This window comes from Bidens hawaiensis, unplaced genomic scaffold (assembly GCF_021521415.1).
Source record: "Bidens hawaiensis isolate Kalapana, Puna unplaced genomic scaffold, B.hawaiensis_p1.1 tig00006781_1, whole genome shotgun sequence".
Lineage (NCBI taxonomy): Eukaryota > Viridiplantae > Streptophyta > Magnoliopsida > Asterales > Asteraceae > Bidens > Bidens hawaiensis.
Window position 1 is genome coordinate 291,728 of NW_027491463.1, and position 8,156 is coordinate 299,883.

Below are 8,156 nucleotides of genomic sequence, written 5' to 3' on the forward strand. Positions count from 1 at the left end.
TGGGTGGGGGGAAACACGCTTGTGTGGATCTCACAAGAGTGTCCCCTCTTGTTGGTCTTATGGACAATGGTTTTGTAGCAGGCCAGGCAGCATCGAAGGCGGCATCGGGCAAGGTTGTGAAATACGAGAAAGCTTGTTTGGAGAATCAACACGTGTTTATCCCCTTTGCCTTTGACACATTTGGTTTCTTAGCTCCGGATGCCATGGACCTTCTGAACAGAGTTCAAAAAATCGAGCATAGTAATTTATCAGCCCATAAGAGCCAAAACTTTGTTTTTAATAGAATTTGATTTGCTATCCAAAGGGGGTTATGGCGTAACTTGTTGCCCGCTTACCTGCTATTTCTGTTTGGTTGTTTTTTAAGATGGCACGGTGAATCAAAGAGAACAAAAAGTAATCTTATCTTTATATGAAAAAAAAGAGCAATGTGTCAATTTTTTCTCCCTTGAGGTTTGATCACTTATTATGAAACTTCCGTCCAAAAACTATTTTCTACATTTGGATCCTTAATCTTTTATGATTCTTGCCTCGTGGGTCCACTTATAAAAATAAAAATTGTTTAACTAAAATTGTAAAAATGATCAAAACTCAAAAACGAAAATGATACTTTACTCATTTTAAAATTTCAGTTCTTTTAGAATGGAACAAAATTTGATTTGAAAATATTTTTATTAACATTATTTTTATTCATTTGGAATGTGCTTTTGTTGGTAATCACCAACAAACTTTTATTTATTGATTTTTCTTTAAAATGATAGCTATCATCAATGAGTAAATCCATATCAATTTGTCGATACCATCGAAAATTTTGTTACTATAATATGCATATGTTATCCACTGGTGAGGTTTTCATCTTGAACCCTTGATAACCATTGGCCATTTGGTCGGTGATTTGCTATTGAAAACTATATTCGCACATAGTTGCTCACGGACTTTCGCAGATGAATTACCAATAGAACCTTTTTTAACTAGGGATATCCTTTCTTTGAGCATTCCCAACTTATATCTTAAAAATGTGTGAGAGGATTTACAAAATTAAAGGATAGGGTTGCGAGTGAGTGCATGTAAAGTAGTGATTTTTTTAAAAAATTTGAAGAAAAGAAGAGAGAAGAGGTGATTATAAAAGATATAAAAAATATTATTTAACTAAACAAAAGATATAAATGTTATGATTTTTATTGTAATTATAGAGATGAGGATGGAAGATGAGTTAAAAATTTTTAATGCCTTCCATAAATTTTCATTTACAAAAAATAAATACAACTTTGGTTCCTCAACTTTACTTATTTTTTATAAATTTATAGAATAGTTACATATACACCTTAGATTAAATCAAGTACCTCTATGACTTTTTAATGGTTGTAGCTTTTTCACACGTTAATAATTTTTTTTTTAAAAAGTTATATCGCAAAAACTAGCATTTTATTCTCTTTAATTTGAGTATATATTGCTATACGTTTTAAAATTTTGAAATTTACATGCTATGTGATTGCGAGTTAGGACCGGCAATGGTCAGGTGGGCTAGGGTCCTATTTAAGACTGAATTAAGGTCGGAACAAGTCAACACAAAAAATGGGTAATTTGGCTCGGGTTGTTTTGGTACGGGTTCAGGTCGAAAGGGGTCAGGTGAGAAGAGGTTTCGAGTTAAATGAGTACTGTCTGGTCGGAACATGATTCGGGTTAAAATGGGTTAGTTTAAAAATGGTTTATTTGAAATTACTGTATATTTCATCTTTGCTTCTTTGTTTTTGCCACTGGTTACGCAGATGACATTGTTTACACGTACCGACTCCAGATCCACGTTCAATGCAGCGTTACGCACGTACCGACATCGGATTGCACGTGCATAAGCGTTGTGTGACGCACTTGCCGACACCGGTTACACGTCCGATGTCACGTTGCGCACATACCATAGTTGGATTATTGGCGTTTCGTTGCAAGGTTCCACACGTTAAACACCGGTTACGTTTGATGCCGTGTTTGTAAGCACACTCCGCCACATCACACGGACACCCAACTAGTAACTTATAATATAACTTTTTTAAATCAATATAATGTAATAATGTAATGTTTATGAACCAATAAATGTAATAATGTAACAGAACCATTATTTCATAACGATCGTAAGGAACATCCATTATTTGTGGTTTAGTGGTAGGAGGCTTGAATTCTATTGTGGAGATCTAAGTTCGATACATACTTATTGTCAATTTTGATGGATTAAAACGATTTTAGCTAGACCTTGTGCATGGCTGTCAATTCGAATCCAGAGCCTATACCTGGGTTTTCGTCTTACTATGTGTTACGCTAGAGAGTGCTGCTATTGTGGCGACACGATTGTCAAGTGGCAGCCGGCGATATAGTTTCCGGGGAACGTTCAAGCCAAACTCTGAATCTAGCGTGTCTTTGGTTAAGACAATATAGTCTGACATGAATATAACATGTCTCCTCAATTTAAGAAGTGCAGTAACCTAAAACACAAAAAAGTCGTCCTTAAACTAAAAAAAAAAAGTGATGAACACATAACAACATTTGGTGTTGGTGAGCAAATATAGGAGTGGGTAGGACAACTTTAACCACAAAGCTATATTCATCCTTTACACTCACCCTATCTCCCTGTTCTTTTGGTACTTCTGTTCTTTTTGAGTAAATCTGTCATTTTTCAACTCAATGTTATTTCTGTACTAACCTTGAAATGTTCTAACCTATAAGTTTATGAAAAAGAAAAAAAAAAACTAAAATGTACAAAACAAGAATGGCATATATACATATTTATATTTATAATTATATATATAAATATAATTATAGCATTTGCAGTATGAAGTTGACAAGGATACTTATACTTTCTTAATGTGAATAGAAAACTTTACTTACATGAGTCCAAAATTTTCTGATATATGCAAGTGACATAAATAGCCTTCATTGCAAACCAGCAAAGCATTGACTTTCATTGACCATTCCGATTCTGCCCTCTATATATTTCCATTACTATTACTAGTCATCACTATTTCTTGATCATTTCATCATTTCATTCTCCAAACTAAATTTGCATGTCATCAATGGCTTCTGTGGTTATAATATTATTACTGTCAACACTTCCATTATCATCATCAATGCCTAATTACTCCACCAAAGGCAAATTGAAGCTTTTGAAGAGCAACATCGGTGTATCCGCCATGCACATGGCTTTGCTACCGAACGATCGAATAATCACATTCGACCGGACCGATTTCGGTCCCTCGAACATCACTCTCCCGGAGGAAAAATGCCCTCAGGGATTGGACTGTTACGCGCATTCGGTCGAATTCTACCCTGCGAAACGCGGGGTACGACCGCTTACTATCTTGTCCGACACGTGGTGTTCGTCCGGGGCGTTGTTGCCGGACGGTGTGTTGATTCAATCCGGTGGGAATAATGCGGGTGAACGTGTGGTTCGGATGTTTAGTCCTTGTGAGGATTGTGATTGGGTGGAGATAAGAAATGGGTTGGTGTCGCCGAGATGGTATGCTTCGAACCAGTTGTTGCCGGACGGGAAAGTGATCGTCGTCGGAGGAAGAAGACAGTTTACGTATGAGTTTATTCCGAAGAGCTTAAATTCCGGTAAGCATGTCATTATGTCAACTAAACATTGATAAATGCATCCTTTCTATATTTAGAAAACTGGCTTAATTTATCATTTATGATTCATGGACCATGGTTTGGAATCGGTCGTACGTGAAGCAACTGAAAATCCGAAATATCAAAAAGTATATTTTTAATTTACATAATTTAATTGAATAATATGTTTTTTAAAGTATAGGAATCACAAAATTATAATAAGTTTAATTGTTTTTAGACAATTTTTAATTATTACATGTTTATATTTTTTATTTAGCTAGTATCTTGCTACTAAATTTCTCTATTACTTTTTTAAACCCATTAATACTCAAAAGGTAAAAAAATAAAAATATTTTTAAACCTATCATAGGACTAAACATTTGAATATAAGATGTACGATAGCGTGCTAAAAATAGCCGGCTCAATTCAGCAAACTGGCAAAGCCGAACCCTTTTGGCTAATTGGCCAGTAAGACAGTCATCCATGATCCAACCTGGTTGGTTTGATAATTTTTTAAAAAAATTGTAGTTACCGGTTTAGCTCAAAAAATACTTGCATGCAATAATATCATTATATATAACAACAATGCATAAAAATTAATTATCACTCCTATCAACTAATTTTTGCCCACCTATTAAATCTGTGTACTCTAAAAGGCTAAAAGCTAGTAGTTTGTTGTATGTGAACAGAAGGATTGATACCATGATGAGTTGGTTTGCCTCTCTCATTTCATAGGGGCTTGTCACATGTTTGGTTACCTCCCCAAACCTTTTTCCCTCTTTTATGGCAGCTTTCTTTGTAACAATTTTTTTATATATTATATATGAGTTTGGATCAAATAAAAATAAAATTAACATATTAATTGTAAGAATCAAATAGAGTAATTATATATATAATTAGTAGAGTAATTATGTAATTACATTATAGAGTAATTATGTAATTACTCTACGATTTAATTACATAATTACTCTACTTGATTCTCACAATTAACACGTTAATTTCATTTGTTCGTTAACCTTCCCCATTATATATTATTATAATTAGTAATTTTATTATTGTTTTTCTTATTATTATTCTTAGTAACAAATTTATTTTTTATGGATATTTTTTTATTTTTGAGTTTAAAGTGATTTTTTATTGTTTTTTTGCCTTAATATTATTATGACTTAATGTAGATTATTTTTCATTTATTCTTGTTGCTTACCAATGCTATATATTATTGTTAGTTTGTTACCACTACTATTATTAGCAATTTTATTATTAGTATTAGTTATCTTCTCTTATTCTTGCCATGTGACAGCTTCTTTATTTATTTTTATTTTTTTACACGGTGCGTTGTTTTGTAATTAAAAGTAATACTGCTATATATGATGTTTTATTTTTTCTTTTGTAATCAATATACATTTTTCTGAATCGTACCAATTGAAACTAGTAGATTATTATTAGTTTCTAACATCTTATAAAATTGCAGTGGAATACCAGCTTCCTTTCCTTAGAGAGACTCTTAGAACCGACGAGTTCCCAAACAATCTCTACCCGTTTACTCACCTAAACACCGACGGAAACCTCTTTGTCTTCGCAAACGACCGTGCAATATTACTTGATTACGTGCATAACAAGGTGTTACGTAAGTACCCCGTGATGCCCGGTGGAGTATCTCGTAGCTACCCCAGCACTGGTTCCTCAGTTTTGCTTCCGATGAATCTTTCCCGCACGACAAAACCATCTCCTCCAGTTGCCGAGGTTTTTATTTGCGGCGGAACAGTTTCAGACGCCGTTAACAAAGCTATCATTGGCGTGTTTGTGGAGGGTAGCAAGACATGTGGACGGCTGAGATTGAACGATGTTAACCCACGATGGGATATGACGGAAATGCCCATGAGACGAATAATGAGTGACATGTTGTTGTTACCTAACGGTGACGTTTTGATTATTAACGGGGCGGGTCGTGGGGCGGCCGGGTGGGAGTATGCACGAGAACCCGTACTTGAACCGGTTTTATATGAACCTGGTTTGAAAATGTTTCGGAAAATGAACCCTACAACGATACCGCGAATGTATCATTCGAGTGCACATTTATTATCTGACGGGCGGGTTCTCATTGGCGGTAGCAATCCGAATTCTAACTATAATTTCTCGGCTCTTTTCCCAACCGAGCTTAGTGTTGAAGCATTCTCGCCCCCGTATTTGTTTAGCTCGAAATCTCGACCCAATATAACCCGAATTGAAACCGGAGTGAATTTGGTTTAAACCATGGTTGATTTCCGGTTAAAACGGGACGGGAGGGGATTTGATGGTGGGAAAGTTTATGTGATGATGATGGCGCCATCTTTTACTACTCATTCGTTTTCAATGCATCAAAGGTTGTTGATGGTGGAAGTGGCGGAGACAAGGCGGCGGTTTGGTGATAATTATGTTGTAGTGTGTTTTGCTCCAGCGACGCCCGAGGTGGCGCCGCCTGGGTATTATCAGTTGTCGGTTGTATATGATGGAGTGCCTAGTAGAAGTAGATGGGTCCGTATTGGTAGTTAATTAACTACCTTTAAGTTGTAAGAATGTATTGCATGGTAGTTGGTGTTAATTATCATTTATCAAGCCTCAGTTGCATAAGTTATTTGTTTTGTTGTTTTAACTTTTAACGTTAGATGAAACAAAATTGACAAAGTGACGACTGACGAATATGTTTGGATTAGGCCCAATTTAGCATGGATTTACCATGGATCTTGTTGACCTGATGACTTGATCCATGAAAACTATTGGGCTAATGAAGAAACATGGCATGCATATGGGCCGATTCATGTCGACATTCTCCGGTCTTCAAGATGAACGAACTCCCGACCTTCATCTTCTTCTCCAGGTTGCACAAGATGTGCAATGGAAAAGTGAGAGAATTGTGATGACTGCTAAGAGTTCCTTTTTTTTTTCTTTTTTACAGACACATAAATATGGTAGAGGCCAATAGGTCCCTTCCAATAAGAGATGAAGACTCCTTATATATGGAATCACATAAATATGGTAGAGGCCAATTGGGCCAGACCCGGTTAGGGGTTACCTCCACAAATAGGGCTGTTCACGAGCCGAGCCGAGCTGAACCGAGCGAAGGCTTGCTCGTTGCTTGGCTCGTTTACAACCGAACCGAACCGAATGACTGAAATTCAAACCGAGCGAAAAACGAAATGAGCCAAAATCGAAACGAGCATTTTTCGATCGAACATCGAGCATTTTTCGCTCGATTTCGAGCATTTTTTTATTTCTTTTTCACTTTAAAATTTTCAATAAGAAACAAGTTTGAAGGTTTGCAAACAATATATTTTGTAAACAAATTAGTATTTTTTAGACAAACGTATAATAAGTTGTAAATTTTTAGAAGAAAGAGGTTTGAAGTAAGATATAACGAACATGCAAACAAACTTTTAGTATTCTGAAAACTTGAATTGAACTAATAAAACTATAAAATTGACAGAATAGGAAAAATTTAAAAGTGTTTAAAAAATTGTATATTTATATTTTATGGGTATTGTCTATGTATTTATATATTTGTTCATATATAATTATATATAAAATAAATTAAAAATATTCGAGCCGAACCGAACCGAGCAGACCTTTGCTCATTGCTTGGCTCGTTTACAAACCGAACCGAGCAGAGCGGCTCGTTTACAATCGAGGGAAAAAACGAGCGAGCATTTTCCGAGCAAATTCCGAGCAAGCAGCGAGCGAGTTCGAGCGGTTTGGACGGCCCTATGACCACAAACCCCCGCCAATTGGGCCTTAATTAGTAGACAATAATAACGTAATAAATATAACACATAATTTAATAATTAAAGGTCGTACCGGTGATTGACGGACTCTACCTCCACAAGTCCCCATAGTCCAGTACTGCTTCTGGGCATGCAAACGTTTAGGTGGAGCTCTGTACTTATTAAGAGTGCAAGGGGGTGAAGATTAATGGGATTTCCGCACCAATCTTTCTCATATGTACATTTTTGTGTGTGTCTACTTTTCTTCGTGTTTTTAAGAGGCGTTAAATCATGATGGCGAGTTTGGGCGTAGCAGAGCGTGTTCGGCGTGCGAAGCGTGTCCGTAGTAAGCAAAGCGCGTCCGACATGCAGAGCGTGTCCGGAATGCGCAAGGTGTTCGTCGCACGGGCCTATTTTGAGGTGCCCAACCTTATATTCGGCGCGTAGCCGTATGGATGAATTATAAGGATCCCATCCTCAGGCGTATTTAGAAGTGCCCAACCTTATATTTAGCGCGCAGCAGTATGAGTGTATTATAAGGTTCCCATCCTCAGGCGTATTTGGAGGTGCCCAACCTTATATTCGGCGCGTAGCCGTATGGGTGGATTATAAGGTTCCCATTCTTAGGCGTATTTGGAGGTGCCCAACCTTATTTTCGACGCATAGCCGTATGGGTGAATTATAAGGTTCCCATCCTCAGGCGTATCTGGAGGTGCCCAACCTTATTTTCGAGGCATAGCCGTATGGGTGAACTATAAGGTTCCCATCCTCAGGCGTATCTGGAGGTGCTCAACCTTATATCCATCGCGTAGCCGTATGGGT

At 36.8% G+C, this 8,156-nt stretch overlaps 1 pseudogene; it reads left to right on the top strand.

Annotated features, from left to right (window-relative positions):
• Positions 1-3,035: 3,035 nt before the first annotated feature.
• LOC143633539 (aldehyde oxidase GLOX1-like) lies at positions 3,036-6,129 on the top strand (annotated as a pseudogene).
• The last annotated feature ends 2,027 nt before the right edge of the window (positions 6,130-8,156 follow it).